At 34.2% G+C, this 16050-nt stretch overlaps 1 pseudogene; it reads left to right on the forward strand.

Moving 5' to 3' along the window:
- Positions 1–7492: 7492 nt before the first annotated feature.
- Positions 7493–15310, forward strand: LOC107025666 (annotated as a pseudogene).
- The last annotated feature ends 740 nt before the right edge of the window (positions 15311–16050 follow it).

Here is a 16050-nt window from a genome sequence, read left to right on the forward strand (position 1 = left end):
TTAGTGTTGAGTTTGAATGTTACACTGGACAAACAATCTCTTCAGTTCGAACGCATAGGCCAAGTTTTAGATTTGAAATCATGAACTTGAATCGCATATCAAAATTCCAAACATTCTTTTGGAATGCTGATCCGAAATCTCATGTCTAAACACTACAGTATATTTAAATAAACAAGATTTCTGTTAATTTGCCAACTCTTTATTTTTAATATTCTAAATGATATATTTAAGACATTATGCAGATGTTTAATTTTAGATCGCATATTTACATTTTGATGCAACTTAAAACTTTGTATTCAGTTAAGTCAATGATGAAGAAGAAAATTTTATGAATTAATTTTTTTTTTAGGAAAAAAGCAGATGCAAAATCTTTTTTAAAGCGAAACATAAGATTATCTGCTTTATAGTTTATGACGACCATAAAATGTCTTCTAATTATAAAACATACCGTTGCCTCTAACATTGATATTGAGGTTTTTTTATAATTGAAAATTCTAAAAAAAGAAAGTAAAATATAATACTACTACTTACTAATATGCTCAATTATACTAAGTAAATTTATCTGCGCTTCGCGCGGGAATTTATATCACAAAATTTATAAAATAATAATTTAAACCTATCAGTCATCAAAATCAAAACACTATATTATCTTATATACAAGATTACGCGATAACAAACATTAATAACGTAAGAAAAATGAAACTTATTACATCTTATCTTTTTCTTTTTGAGATAAGGGTAACTTATCTTATCATTAATCCTTAATAGCATAAGTATAAATTAATGACTTTAGAAATACATACCAAGATCTATAACATAAGCAATGGTGTCAGTGATTCACTCAACACGAACCAAATACACAAATATTTAGTTGACAAAGGGTAGTCTGCACAAATGTTTATTGTGTCTTATCGGAAAAGTTACAACTATTTTGAAAAGTTGCAACCATTCGTAAAGGTCACAACCTTTCATAAAAGTCACAACTTTTCATAAGTTGCAACTCTTCGTTAAAGTCACAACTTTTCACGAAAGTCGCAACTCTTCATTAAAGTCGCAACTCTTCATAAAAGTCACAATTTTTCGTAAAAATCACAACTTTACGTAAAAGTCACAACTTTACGTAAAAGTCACAATTATTCATAAAAGTCACAACTTTTTATGAAAGGAAAAAGCTATTTTGAAAATAAATAAATTTAAAAAGAAATTCTTATTTATGGGAGCGCCATGAAAGCGAGCCTAAGATTTCTTATATATATATATATGATATGATATTTGATTAATTCCAAAAAGTACTATCTCAATTGTAGAATAATGTGTTGCTTCAACCTAAGATGTTTCCAAAATTACTTTTACTTAAATTAATAAAAATGTAATTAACTGATCAAGCTGTAAATTGTTCATAAAAATGATGTAATTACAAAGCTAATTATTTTTAAATTCTTCTTTTTATTTTTTTATTATTCTAATATTTTTTATTTTAAATTATTTATATTTCAGTTTCTTCTTATCGTCAACTATCACTTTCAGGTAATATTTCATAGCCTTTTTTTTTTATGGAGTATTATCTAAATAAAAAAATAGGAAATTAATTTTAGGAAACCATCAAATAATTAAGACAAATAAATTTTTATTATCCGCGTATTTCCAAAGCAGATAAAAGGATATAATAGTCCAATAACGCGTAACTCAACGTATATAACCAAAGCCCCCAAAACAAGAGAGAAAAATGGCGTTGAAAGATTTTGTTCATGGACATGGTAAATTCTTCTTTTTCTTGGATACTCTCTTTACTGGGAATTTCCCTTTTTTGAACTAGTTCTTGATTGAGCAGTAATTTGTTGATTTATATGTTTATGGTTCAATGCTATTGTCAGATGGCCCATTATATCTTTTAGGATTTCACCTCAGCCATTGGTCATTCGGTTTAAAGGCTGATGATTTGATGAAGCAATGATTAAGCTACATGTAATATGGAAAAGAAGTAAAACGAAAGAAAATAATTATCAAGAACCTCTGTCCATGGAAACTTTGTTATGCAAGAAACTAGTAACCTTCATCTACCTCATTTGAATATTTGATTTTTGTGAAGAATCATCTCTTTCCCCTAAAATAATAGGTCGTAGATGTTGTCATTTGTATTTTTCCCTTCTTGATTTTCTTTTAACTGTTTGATGGGAAAGATGGGTATGAAATTATCATTGCTACTATTTCAGGGTACTGGTTCTCGAACAATTGAACCAACACTAACTAGTTCTTGATTTATATGTTTGGGAACCATGGGCAATGTTGGGTGTTTTTGTTGACTTCGCTAGCTTCTTCAGATATCATACCTTAAGAAGTCCAGGATAAAGCGTAACGCATCTGTCCAATGGGCAATTTTTATTATCCTCAAAATTGCTCTCATTATATCTTTTTCCGGTTTTACCTCAGCCATTGGTCATTCTGTTTAAAGGCATGCTGATAAATTTGATGGCTAGCTACATGTAATATGGAAAAGAAGAAAATAGAAGAAAAGAATTATCCAGAATCTCTGTCCAGTCCCCTCCATGGGAACTTTGTTATGTAAGAAACTGGTAACCTTCATTCACCTCATTTGAATATTTGATTTTTGTGAAGCATCATATCTTTTCTCTCAAATATAATAGGTTTCGGTTCTGATTGTAGATTTTATCATTTGCTTACTTTCATTCACATAGCTAGCTGAGGCCTTATGTCAATTATGTGAATTGTTCATTCATTCTGTTAAATTAGGGCCCTTCTCCATGAGAAACACTTGTACTCACAAAACCATCGTTATTGTTTATGAAACTTGTTCTTTTGAATGATTATCATGTTGATTGCAATTGGATCCAAATAAATGGTTAAAATGTTTGATCTTGAGCTAATCCTTTTTTACCTTCAAGTTATAAGAAAATTAGTATGATGTTACTATCCTTTAGGAAATGAATTTTTTATTGTGCAGAACCTTGTTCCTTTGCCATATTTTCTCAATGACCCTTTCTCCTTTTTTCATTTTTCCTTTACCCTCGAAATATATCAGGTGAAGCAAACTTCTTAGGTGGTGTTGCTTCTGCTAAGCGTGGTTGAAGGATTTGATACCGAGGCTGCAAAGAAGAGGTTTCTAAAGATGTATCTTTTAAAGGTGATTGTAATTTCATATATTACGAATCTCTACTCTCAAAGCACTGTCCTTTTAGACATGGTAACTGACCGCAGAACTGACAATTTAATTGATAAACTGACAGTCATTTGTAGTATGCAAAACCAAATTCTGGCATAGGTTTCCCTGGTGCCTTAGAACTTGTCTCTCAGGTATGTATAACCTGTCATGGAACTTGACTCTATGTTCTTGCTCTTTCTGATTTTGTTACTTTTCATTAATTTGGTGATATGGTACAACAGTGTAAAAAGACTGGTCTCGAAGTTGCTGTTGCATTTAGTGCGTCTGACCGGAATAAAGTTGACTCAAACTTGGCTGCAGCAGGTTTACCAATAACAATGTGAGTTAATTTAATGTGCTTTAACTGTGAATAGTTGCTTCTCGTTCCTCATTCAAGGAACAAAGAATTGTACTGAATAAACACCTAGAAAGAACTTTAGTTATTTAAATTATCAGTATAGATATGTTCTATTGTAGAGCACAACTTATTATCTACTCCTGTGACACTTGGCTTTTTAATTTGAGTTGACATAAACATTTTGTTGACATGATGAATCTGTTAGTCATGGAATCAGGCTCTCAGACTCAAATTTATGATCTTTTTATATGGTCCTGGGCAATCCTTCCCTTATGAGCTAGCTTTTGGGGTTGAGTTAGACCTATGGTCCATTTCTTCACATGGTATTAGTGTCAGATCCATCGATCCATGTTATTATGCTTCTCTTCTCAATATTGATCCCCCATGTTATGTTTTCTAGTCCTGGGCATGCCCCTGGCATGAGGTTGGGTAATCCTTCCATTATGAGCTAACTTTTGTGGTTGAGTTACTTTCAGGGTTCATATCTTCACGGTATATATGCAAACACACTATTCTTTGGTTGATAATGTAGTTTGCAAGAACATAGAACTCGGATGAAAATCACAGGTTTGCAGTGAAATAATTGAAATCTCCCTGCCTTCGTCTCCTTTGTCTTTACTTATCTTTTTATTTATATTTGACCTCATATCCTTTTTCTTGGATTTAACAGGCTTGATGCAATTGTATCGGCTGATGCTTTTAGAACTTTGAAGCCTGCTCCTGATATTTTCTTGGCTGCATCACGGATTCTTGATGTTCCCAATAGTGAGGTAGTTTCCAGGATGTGCAATGCTGCTTTGCCACCACAATTTTTTCTTTTTAGACACTTATCTGTGGGTAGTATGTGATGTTAATCTGACGAGAAACTTCTAGTTAACTAAGATATCACTGTGGTTCACATTCACATTATGTTTAAGTGAGAGTTCCCTACATCATTATTCATAAAAGACTGTAAAATTAGATTAAGCTAGCTGGAAAAGAAAATTTAAGCAAAGAAGAAACTAAAAACTTGATAAATATGTTAGAAACTTTTATGTTGAAAATTATGTTTCTGGACAGAAAAGAGATGCTCAGTTCAGAACAGTTTTTCTAAATATGGAAATGAAATAATGGTGTGTGTGTGTGTGTGTGCATTATGAATTGCTGAAAGTTCATTGTCCGAGGATGATGAAGTTTTGAGGTGTTAAGTAGATCAGTGTTCTGTTTGTCAACCTTGGTAGACATTACTCATATTCCTCGATGTTGACAGTGAATTGTGATTGAAGATGCATTAGCAGGAGTACAAGCTTTCAAAGCTGCAGAAATGAGTTTTTATTTAAGTGAAAAAGAAAAACTATTTGTGCAGCTTTGGGATTTTTTACTCCAGCTAAGTTGTTGGTATCGCCAACCCTACTTGTACTTCCTTCGTTTGTTGCATCTGCTATATCAGCATCATTTTAATGTACCTGTTTGCATCTGGTTTTAGTGATCAATTTTTTCTTTGATGAATTAAGTGTTTTATAAATCACAAAGGCGTCAAGGAGATGCATAGTTACAAAAGAGGAGGAGATGCCGGCTCATAAAAAGATAACAAAAACATAAGTCTAAAGAGCTGTCAAATCCAAAGGTTTATCACAAGACTAAAGAGTTGATAAAATCCAAATAAGAGTCCGGGCTATATGGGTAAGATCAATCCAGATAAAAAAGAATCTGGTTTATAATCTGGTTTAGTGATCAATTTGATTCCTTTTGTTTCTACATTCTTTAAGTATGTTGACTTACTTGCAGATGTATAGCTGTGACGACAACACTATCAGAAGATACTTTAAAAGCAGCGGAGCCATCCCTCATCAGAAAGGAGATAAGCGATATTTCACTTGAAGGTATCCTCAATGGTGACTCTGGTAGCCACAGTATGTTGCTAAATTAACATGTTAAGAACTTCCCTTTTCATTTACCATTGACAAATGTAGAATGCTGAAGCTCTTTTGTGTTATTTATGGAAAAGCTTGCGAATAAGCTCTTTTTTATAATGACTATAATTTGTTGAAGGATATCCTGACCACTTTTTTTTGTATGCTTTAACTGGAGTGTGAAAGATTACCTTTTAATTTACCAGAAGCAGAAGAAGAATGCTAACTATTGTCTTTTACCTACTTGATGGAAAGCTGCTGGTTCTAGTGATCCTCTATCATATCATCTGTAGTTAATAGTGGCTCCCTTTCTATGCTTACTAGAAATGAATCTATTGATGACAAACAATGCAGATGTGATGGTGCAGGAATCTCAATCCGTTAATGATATAGCTCTCTCTTCCCCTGACTCCAATATGACAGGGAGAGTCACAGAGCTGGATAATTATCCAATAAGTGAAGCCTGTGCCAACTAACTCATTTGAATCCACTTTTTTCAACTTCTGAGCACACTTTACAGATATCCTAATTGATGATGTTTGTTTGCTTAGCATGCTAGATCGGAAAATTCTTGAATTCAAACTGAGAAGTCTGGTGATTGATGCTGAAGAAACTATTACCTCACACTCAACCTTGACCAAAGCTTCACACTCTGTGAGAAGTTTTTTGATATCTGTGTTAAAGCTTCTATGCTGGATAAATATTAAGCTTCTTTATCTTGCCCTGTTTATTCTATTACCTTAAAAATTATTTGCAGTGTGGGCCAGCCATGGGGATGATATAAGCATCCAGTATTCTGGTACTCCAGCTTTAAAGGGAAATTTTGTCAGGTAACAACTTTCTTGTTCTGCTAAAAGAAGATGGTATCATATGAAGACAGCATTAATGCAAAACATATTTTTGGGAGTGCAATAATATGATTACATATGTAGGAGGATTCAAACCCTGACCAAAGTTCGTAAATCAACGAACATTATATAACCATCATTGACATTTGTACTAGTTTTTGGCCGGTTAAATTCATATCAAGAGCAAGAATCTGGGATTGGATCTGTAAATGCCAACTGCACAAATCTATCTCGAGATCATGATGGATATAGCATACAACTAAAAAGGTTATAGTCAACAAGCTGATTTTATGACCTCAAGCCTTTTATTTTGTCGATCAATATCACCATAAAATCTACATTGTTGTTTGATAAGCAGATGTGGTCACAGAACAGCCCAGGGGGTTCTTGCTGACGGATGTAATGCCCTAACATGATACTACTTGAACAATTTTGTTGATGGTACTAAACAGGTAATGATGCTTCTTACCAGCAATTAGTTGTTAGGTTTGTATGTCATGTCAAGTTGGTAACGTTCGTTATATGCTGTCACCTGCGACTTGGTTTCATACTAGTCCGCCATTTGAAATTTTGGAAAGCATTCTTTAAATAGTACTTAGCTTCATGTATGCGCGCCATCTGCAAACTATTAACTGAGCCTAGTATTATTATTTCCAGTGGGCTGCCATTTTATTGGATTAGCTTCTTGTTGACTACTAGGAGATACTCCCTCAGTTTCAATTTGTTTGTTTGATTTTGACTTGACACAGACTTCAAGAAAATAAAGAAATAATTTGAGTCTTGTGTTCCTTTCAAGAAAAGGAAAACAAATTTCTTTCTAAACAGGACTAAAAGGGAAAATAATACAAACAAATTGAAACAAATTGTAACAGGGAAGTACTTTAATGTTTTCCGAGGAAAGAAAGGACTTTGAACTAACACACATACTTTCTGCATTATTTTGTTCTTAATTACATAACATCTGTTTGCACTACTAATTTCTAAGGATGTCGCAGAGTGTACTGATGTTGACACATCCATATATATTACTTGTATAAACCTAGCTGCATAATGCATACATGTGTTGCAAGTATCAGAGTTTACAATTCTTGTGTTGGTATGTTCTGTATTTTGTATATCCCACTTACATTGATTCGCAAAGGCGATGATTTGGTTATCAACTTTGTGTTTCAGTGTCGGTAGCATTTAGATTATGATGGAGAAGGGAGATCCTTCTTAGAAATTATATACAAGGATGTGGCTTTTGGAACTTCCACATAGTGTTGAGCCTACTGATGGATCCAGTGGATCGTGCTTGGAGATCAATTTGCATGGATGGGTCTGTGAAACTACTAGGTTGCTTCTTTTACTCTTTATGAATTTCTTCAGGACTTAATTATTTAATAAGCTAATGATATTTCTTTCTGGTACTTTTTCTTTTTGTTAGATGAGGTCCAAGAGTTCTGTTCGTTTCGTGTTCCCAAATTTCAGAAAATATTTGGTTTTATACTAAAACCTTTTGGCTGGTAAGTACTTTTAGGATGAACTAAAAGATCATGATTTTTTTTTATACTTCAATAGCAGGTCAGCTCTCTGACGTACGTCGATAAATCTTGACATTATTAGAGAACTGTCTATTATATATGTCAAGAATGTACCCTTGTTTGCTCATTCTCTAGAATATTTTGTTCCATAAAACAATTACACATATACAAAGTATGTATCGATGTCTCAGTCTTGCTCAATTATGCATTTGACGGGTATCTTACATCTCAGTTATTTAGCAAAAGCAGGACTATGAAATTTAAGGCAAAAAGCTTATCATGTCATTGAAAAACATTATCTCAAAGAAGAATGAAAAGACATAACCTGGTAGAAAGAAGTTGGAAGAGAAACATCAATTATGCATTTGATTGGTATCAATTATTCACCCCTATAAATTCTGTCCCTCTCCACATTTATCTCTTAATTACAAATCTTGAATAAAATCTTGTATTTCTCTATTTTGTCCAAACTCAGATCTACTCTCTCATTTTAGGTAAGCTTCAAGTTTTCACATTTTTCTGGTTCATTCGAAAGATTGCAACTTCTATGAAGAAAAATTCGTTTTTTTGATTTTCTTGGGTTTGCAGGTTGAAATCTTGATTATGATGTCGACAAATGTGCATTCTAATGGAAATGCTCATTCACAAAATGCCCCATTCAAGTTTTTCATAGGCTGTGATCCCTGTGAAGATGTGGCTTATGAGTTCTGTCGTTACTCCCTTCTCAAAGTTTGGCCGATGGTTGGTTAATTAGAAGTTGATTCCATTTATTTATGCCTATGACATGTGTTCCCTGTAACCTAATTTCTTTTCATCCGTAGTTCTTCACTAAAATTATTACTACTATCAGATTTTATCATCAAATCTAGCCTTTTCAGGTCTCAGATTTTAAAGCAATCACCATTTGTTTTGGTGTTTCCTGGAGGTTTTTATACCACTCTTTCTATACAAAATGGGTGGATGACTCCTATTTCACTGTAGAAATGTTTGTTCACATCATATATGCTTATCCATCTATCTACTGGCATGAAGATTATGTCACGAACCTATTATGCTTGTTACTTTATTAGCTCTGTAAAAAAACTTACCTCTGAATATATAAGTGATTTGACACAAATAAAGATTTGCATCTTGATGATATTTCAATATCAGTTCGAAAATAGGTATTATGCTATTGTTAAGTTATTCTTCAAGTTGCTAACATAACTAGCACACTGTAGGACCACTGTTAATTTTACGTTTGACTTAAATTATACACACTTACCTTGTAAAGAACTTTTATATTACCGGTGAAATTTAACCGGTTATAGATCAAAGGTTATTACCCTACTTTTACATTCCTATATCAAACCTGATATGTAGAGTGATATTATCATATGATAGATTCTGTTACATATTTGTGTTTATGGCTGCTCATAATTTTCTTTCCAGGTCCCGTGTTGCTTAAGGATTACCATTTGGTGGAGAAACTTGCCAACTTTGACCAGGAATGTGTCATGGAATGTGTTGTTCATGCCCAAGGTGCTAGTGCCAAAGGGTTTTTTGAAGTTACTCATGACATTGCTCACCTTACCTGTGCTGATTTCCTTCGAGCTCCCGCCATCCAGACTCTATTCATTGTGAGATTCTTTACTGTTATTCAAGAGAGGGGTAGTCCTGAAACTCTGAGGGACCCTCGTGTTTTGCTGTCAAGTTCTACACCAGAGAGGTAGGCCAAACATCAATTTGACGAGTTACAGCTACTAGTTCTGTACCTTCATACTTCAATTTCCATATACAGACTGGAGTATGCATGTTTTAGTGATTCCCTTATTAGCACACGGCTTAATAATAAGTACCTCAATTGCATTTGGCTGGACTGCTTCATAGACGATGTTATGTTGCAATTCAAAAAAACGATATGAAGTTCATATAATTTTTTTCTGTAGTGTATCTGCATCCCATAGGGATCCATCTTTAAGTACCCTGAATATGGGTCCATGCGTTTGGTAACTTTTCTAGTAGGTTATGAAATATGAAGCATTGCTTAACATCATATTAGAGACTATCGGGCCCTGTGAGATTCAGTAACTTTCAATGAATTTTGTGCTGCCTAATTTTCATGATTCACACCTGTCTTTTCGTATACTTGTTGGGAAATGATCTCATTGCTTTATAAATATGCATGTGTTTGTGATTTAGTTAGTTGCATTTGAAGTTAATCCTTAATTTCTGCTCAATTTGCAATATACCATCAGAGAAACTTTGATCTGGTAGGGAACAACTTCCCCTTCTTCTTCATCCGTGATGGAATGAAGTTCCCTGACATGGTCCATGCTCTGAATCCAGACTCTAAAGTCCCATATCCAGGAGAATTGGGGGTCCTGGATTTTCTCTCATCATCCTGAAAGCCGATACATGTTCATTTTCCCCTTTTGACGATATTGCTATTCCACAAGATTACAGGCATATGGACGGGTCTGGTGTCCACACATTTACATTGATCAACAGGGCTGGGAAATCAACTTATGTGAAGTTCACTGGAAGCCCACATGTGGTGTCATGTCCTTGCTGGAAGAAGAGGCAGACCGAGTCGGAGGAGCAAATCACAGCCACGCTACTTAGGACCTCTATGACTCTACTGCAGCTGGAAATTATCCTGAATGGAAGCTCTTAATTCAGACTATGGATCCGGATCGCGAAGACAGATTTGACTTTGATCCACTTGATGTGACAAAAACTTGGCCAGATGATATCTTGCCTTTGCAGCCCGTGGGAAGACTAGTTCTGAATAAGAACACTGATAATTTCTTTAATGAGAATGAGCAGCTTGCTTTCTTCCCTTCTATTGTGGTTCCAGGGGTTTATTACTCAGATGAGAAGATGCTTCAAACTCGTATTTTCATCTACTGTGATACCCAAAGGTATCGACTTGGACAAACTATTGCAACTTCCTGCTAATGCTCCAAAAGTGTGCTCATCACAGCAATCACTATGATGGCTCTATCAATTTTATGCACAGGGATGAGGAGGTACATTTTCTCTTCTTCCATTACAGAACATATCCTTCCATGGATATCTGATCTTAATCTTTTAAGATTTCTTACACCGTTAATTAAGTTTCCTTTATTTTTACCATGTATAAGATAAAATTACTTTTATAGCGAAGGTGATATACTAACTAAGAAAGATATAGAAATAGCCAGTTATTCTGCACTGATATTGTAAAAGTTCTTTACATGTCAGTATATATAACATCCTATGCTAATACTGCATAATACTGATACGTTAGTGCAGAAAATGCGCTTTTTGCTTAGCTTGAAAGAGTTCATGCACATTGAAGTAGTTCGTTTGATATGTAGGCTGTAGTGTTGTGACTTCAGTTTATTTGATGTCTTGGTTTATTTATGTTTTAATTATGGTGATACTTTATAATAGTTAATGCATGGTTATTTAAAGATCAGCTACTTCCGTTCAAGGTATAATCAAGTTCGTCATGCTGAGATGTATCCTATTCCTTCAACAGTCTGCTGTGGTAAATGAGAGAAGGTTTGTTCCTTTTTACCTATTATGTAATAACGCTTGAGGCTGAATTAAGACTATAACTTCTAAAGCAGTGTAACTAGATATCCAGAAAATGCATATTGACGTGGACCTTAATCCAACACAAGACTTTTTTTAACTTGTGCTGCTGAAATTTCTTACAGTGTATCATTCAGAAATAGAACAATTTTGAGCAAGCAGGAGAAGGTTACTCCACAATTCACACCTGACAGGTTAACATGATTGACATATCTACATTCAGTATTCCTAAATCTCATCTCCTCCATTCTGTTTTTTTTTCATTCACTGGCAAGGACAGTTTATTCATCGGTGGGTGGAGGCCTTCTCTGATCCTCGTATCACTTTTGAAATACGCAACACTTGGATCTCATTCTGGTCTCAGGTCAGTACTCCATCAGCCAAACAGGCCCTTAAAATGTCTTTATCTCGAGATCATGATGGAGATAACATACAACTAATAAAGTTATAGTGAACAAATTGCTATTATGACCTCAAGCTTTTTCTTTCGTCGATCAATGCCACTATAAAATCTACATTGTTGTTTGATATGCAGATTTGATCACAGAACAGCCCGGGTGGTTCTCACTGATGGATGTAATGCCCTAACACGATACTAGTTGAACAATTTAGTTGATAGTACTAAACAGGTAATGATGCTTTCTTACCAGTAATCAGTTGTTACTCAGGTTTGCATGTCATATGAAGTTGGTAGCGTGCATTATATGCTGTCACTTGCAACTTGGTTTCATACTAATCCGCCAGTTGTAATTTTGGAAAGCATTTTTAAAATAGTACTAAGCTTCATGTATGTGAGCCATCTGCAAAGTATTAACTGAACCTAGTATTATCATTTGCAATATGCTGCCATTTTATTGGATTAGGTTCTTGTTGACTACTAGGAGATACTCCCTTCAATTTATTTATTTGATTTTGATTTGACATTGAGTTCAAGAAAATAAGTAAAGAATTTTGAATCTTGTGTTCTTTAAGTCAAGAAAAGGAAAAAAAACATTTTTTTTAGAACGGAATAAAAGGAAAAGTCAAACAAATAAACTGAAAAGGGGGAGTACTTTAATGTTCTCCGAGGAAAGAAAGGACTTTGAACTAACACACATAATTTCTGCATTATTTTGTTCTGTTAATTACATAACACAAGTTGTTCTGATTGCACTACTAATTGCTAAGGATGTCACAGAGTGTACTGATGTGACACATCCATATATATTACTCGTATCAACCTAGCTGCATAATGCATACATGTGTTGCAAGTATCATAGTTTACAATTCTTGTGTTGGTATGTTCTATATTTTTCATATCCCACTTAAATTGATTCACAAAGGCGATGATTTGGTAATCAACTTTGTGTTTCTCTGTAGCATTTTACTTCTGATGGAGAAGGGAGACCCTTCACAGAAATTATATACCAGGATGTGGCTTTGGGAATTTCCAGATCAGTATGTTGTTGAGCCTACTTATGGATCCTGTGGTTTGTGCTTGGAGATCAGTTTGCTTGGATGTGTCTGTGAGACTAATAGGTTGCTTCTTTTACTCTTTATAAGTTTCTTCCGGACATAAATTATTTATAAAGCTAATGATATGTACTTGTTCGCTATGTTAGGTGAGGTTCTAAAATGCAGTTCAGTTCGTGTTCCCAAAATTCAGAAAATATTTGGTGTTATAGGCATACTAAAGCTTTTGGCTGGTAAGAACTTAGGAAGAGCTACAATATCAGGATTTTGTTTTTTATATTTCAATAGCAGGGCAGCTCTCTGACATACATCAATAAATCTTTACATTATCGAAAAAAATGTCCGTTATATATGTCAAGAATGTACCCTTTGTTGCTCATTCTCTTGAAGATTTTTTTTTCCGTAAAATTATCATACATGTTGAATGCCTTGAATCGGACCCGTTACAACAGAAAGGACGGGGGTCTCGCTGTCCGGTTAGCGAGTCGGGGGGTCCAGGGGGGCGACGCGCCCCTGGCCTGGGGGGCGGAGACGCCCCGGCCCGACGGTATACAATGTTGTTGTATTGGGCCCTTAATTATCTGTCAATTCTGTATGTTGGGCCCAAGCCTGTTAGGGCGTAGCTTAGCACTATATATAGACGCTATGGCAAACCCTATTCTGTAATTCTGTTTTTGCCTCTCCATAATAAAACTGCTCCCTCTCTTCCCCGTGGACGTAGCCAATTTATTGGTGAACCACGTAAATCTGTTGTCTTGTTTTTTGCGTTTATATTTTCTCGTATTATCTCGAATTCCGCATAACAATACACATATACAAAGTATATACCAATGTCTTGGTCTTGCCCAATTATGCATTTGACAGGTATCTTACATCTTAGGTATTGAGCAAAACCAGGACTATGAAAAACAAATTTTGTCATGACATTGGAAAACATATCCTTATCTCAAAGGAAGATTGAAAAGACATAGCATGGTAGAAAGAAGTTGGAAGAGAAATATGAATTATGCATTTTTTAGGTATCAATTAAGGTTGCTCTGATCTTGTGTGTGCTGATCTTGCATTCAAGTTCATATGTACTGGTCATAATGATCCGTGAATGTGTTGGATCTTACTTTGGCACCCTATCTTGAAAGTTTCATCGATGAAACTTTATCCTTGCTATCAGTCTCTCAAGAACTCTACTGCTGAAAAGGTAGGTTTCCGATTTCCTAGTTAATTTCCGACCCTATTTATTTTTAATCTCATGCTGGTATCTTCTATTTCTGTTCCTATGATATTGCTTTGTCTTTTGGCAGAAAACATGGAAGCTTAGTTTGCGGCACTGTTTAATGTCGTAAAGAGAACTCCTGGTCTGTACTTCTCTTATGATGTCAATATAAGATTGAGGTGAATTGTCTTTTCAATCTTTTTTACTGCTTGTGTGTTGCCTTTGTTCTTCTTTCCTTGTCTTGGGGTACCATTAGAAGTTAAATAACAGCCTAGCTGCACGGCAGAGTAAGTCCACAAAGAGTACACAAATGGAGCAAATATGCTGTAGTAAATAGTCACTTTCGATTAGACCTTATCTAAAATAGTCACTTAAGATTCTGCGTGTTTCTGATATCTAACTGCTCCATGCCTTAGTTTTCATATCTGATGACTAGTTGCTGTTTATGAGATGATTAAGGGGACATCTCACGTGGTAACTTGCACTCTAATGATAGGGACAGTCAAGTAGAAAAAAAGGAAGTGCAAGAATGATAGTCACCTAGTTTCAACAGGTTTGTTATTCTTGATTATCACAAAGACTTACAGTTCTTTAAGCTTCGGAACTTCTCATTGGAATGTCAGTTTTCAAGAAAGTTTCTTTAAACCATCAATGGACACACTCATGCTTTATGTCCTATAAAGCTGGGGATGGACATGATGCAAGTGCTATTTTTGTGGTCTAACGCCGTGAAAATGAATTGGTAGATTTCTTACAATGTAGTGACAAGAATTTACACTCTTGATCGTCTCTTTGATTGGATATGATTTATTCTATTTTGGTGTATATGACATGTATGAATTCCCTTGGATGAAGAAATGTTTAAGCCAAAAAGAAAACAGGATAGGAGATGAATGAGGGGAACAGATGAAAAGTGAGAGACACATGGCATCAAGATTAATCTTTGCAGCCAAAAAGAAAACAGGATACTAGAAGTTCTTTTACCTGTTTCATTAAAAAAAAAGTTTACAGAGTAGAAGATGTTATTTGCTTCCATTTAGAAGTCATCAATGAACCTTAAAAGACATGTATCTATCCTGGCATGTTCCATTCAGATGTGTGCTATTTGTTTGGATCTAAGTTTCTCTTCATGCAATTACTTGAATTGATGTTTTGGAGATGTATATAGCTTCTAGTCTTTGAAAACTAGCAGCAGCATTTGTAGGTTAGTTGATTTGCTTTTTGAGGCATAGGCTTCTTGTTGTGCTCCGTTGTATATATCACCATCTGTTATTTATTGTGTTTTAATTATCACATTGTTTTGTTATTTTGTTTCTATCTCGTAAACTTTGTACTATACTTCCCTTTAGTTATCGTGTTTTAAACTTTTATTGCTTAGAAGTATTGTTTTTTTTAGAAAAAAAAAAGAAGATGCAAAATCTTTTTAAGACGAAACATAAGATTGTCTGCTATAAAATGTCTTCCGACAAAAAAAAAAAAAAGACATGAATTTCCAAAAACATTACCATGACTTTCTAAAACATATCGGTCACTCTAATATTGCCGTTTAAATTTATTTTTATAATTGAAAATTCTAAACAGAAGTGTACAATATAATACTACTACTACTGATTAATATGCTCACTTGTATTTATTATATTTTCCAAAAAGTAATATCTCAATTGTAGAATAATGTTGCCTCAACCTAAGATGTTTTCAAATTAAATTGATACAATCTTATATAGTATAAATATCCATAGACAGACATACTCGATCAATTTTTTATATTTTTTGTTTAGAAAAAAAATTGATATGATAGATTTTTTCAGAGTATATTTGTGAAAAACTTTGAAATATTATATACTTTGCTTTAAATATTCAAGAGTGTGATCTAGTAATTAATATTCAAGAATGTAACCTAATAATAATGAACTAATTTGAGAATCACTTTTGTCAAAAATTTATAATCGATATATATATATNTTTTGTTTAGAAAAAAAATTGATATGATAGATTTTTTCAGAGTATATTTGTGAAAAACTTTGAAGTATTATATACTTTGCTTTA

Source organism: Solanum pennellii, chromosome 1 (assembly GCF_001406875.1).
Source record: "Solanum pennellii chromosome 1, SPENNV200".
Lineage (NCBI taxonomy): Eukaryota > Viridiplantae > Streptophyta > Magnoliopsida > Solanales > Solanaceae > Solanum > Solanum pennellii.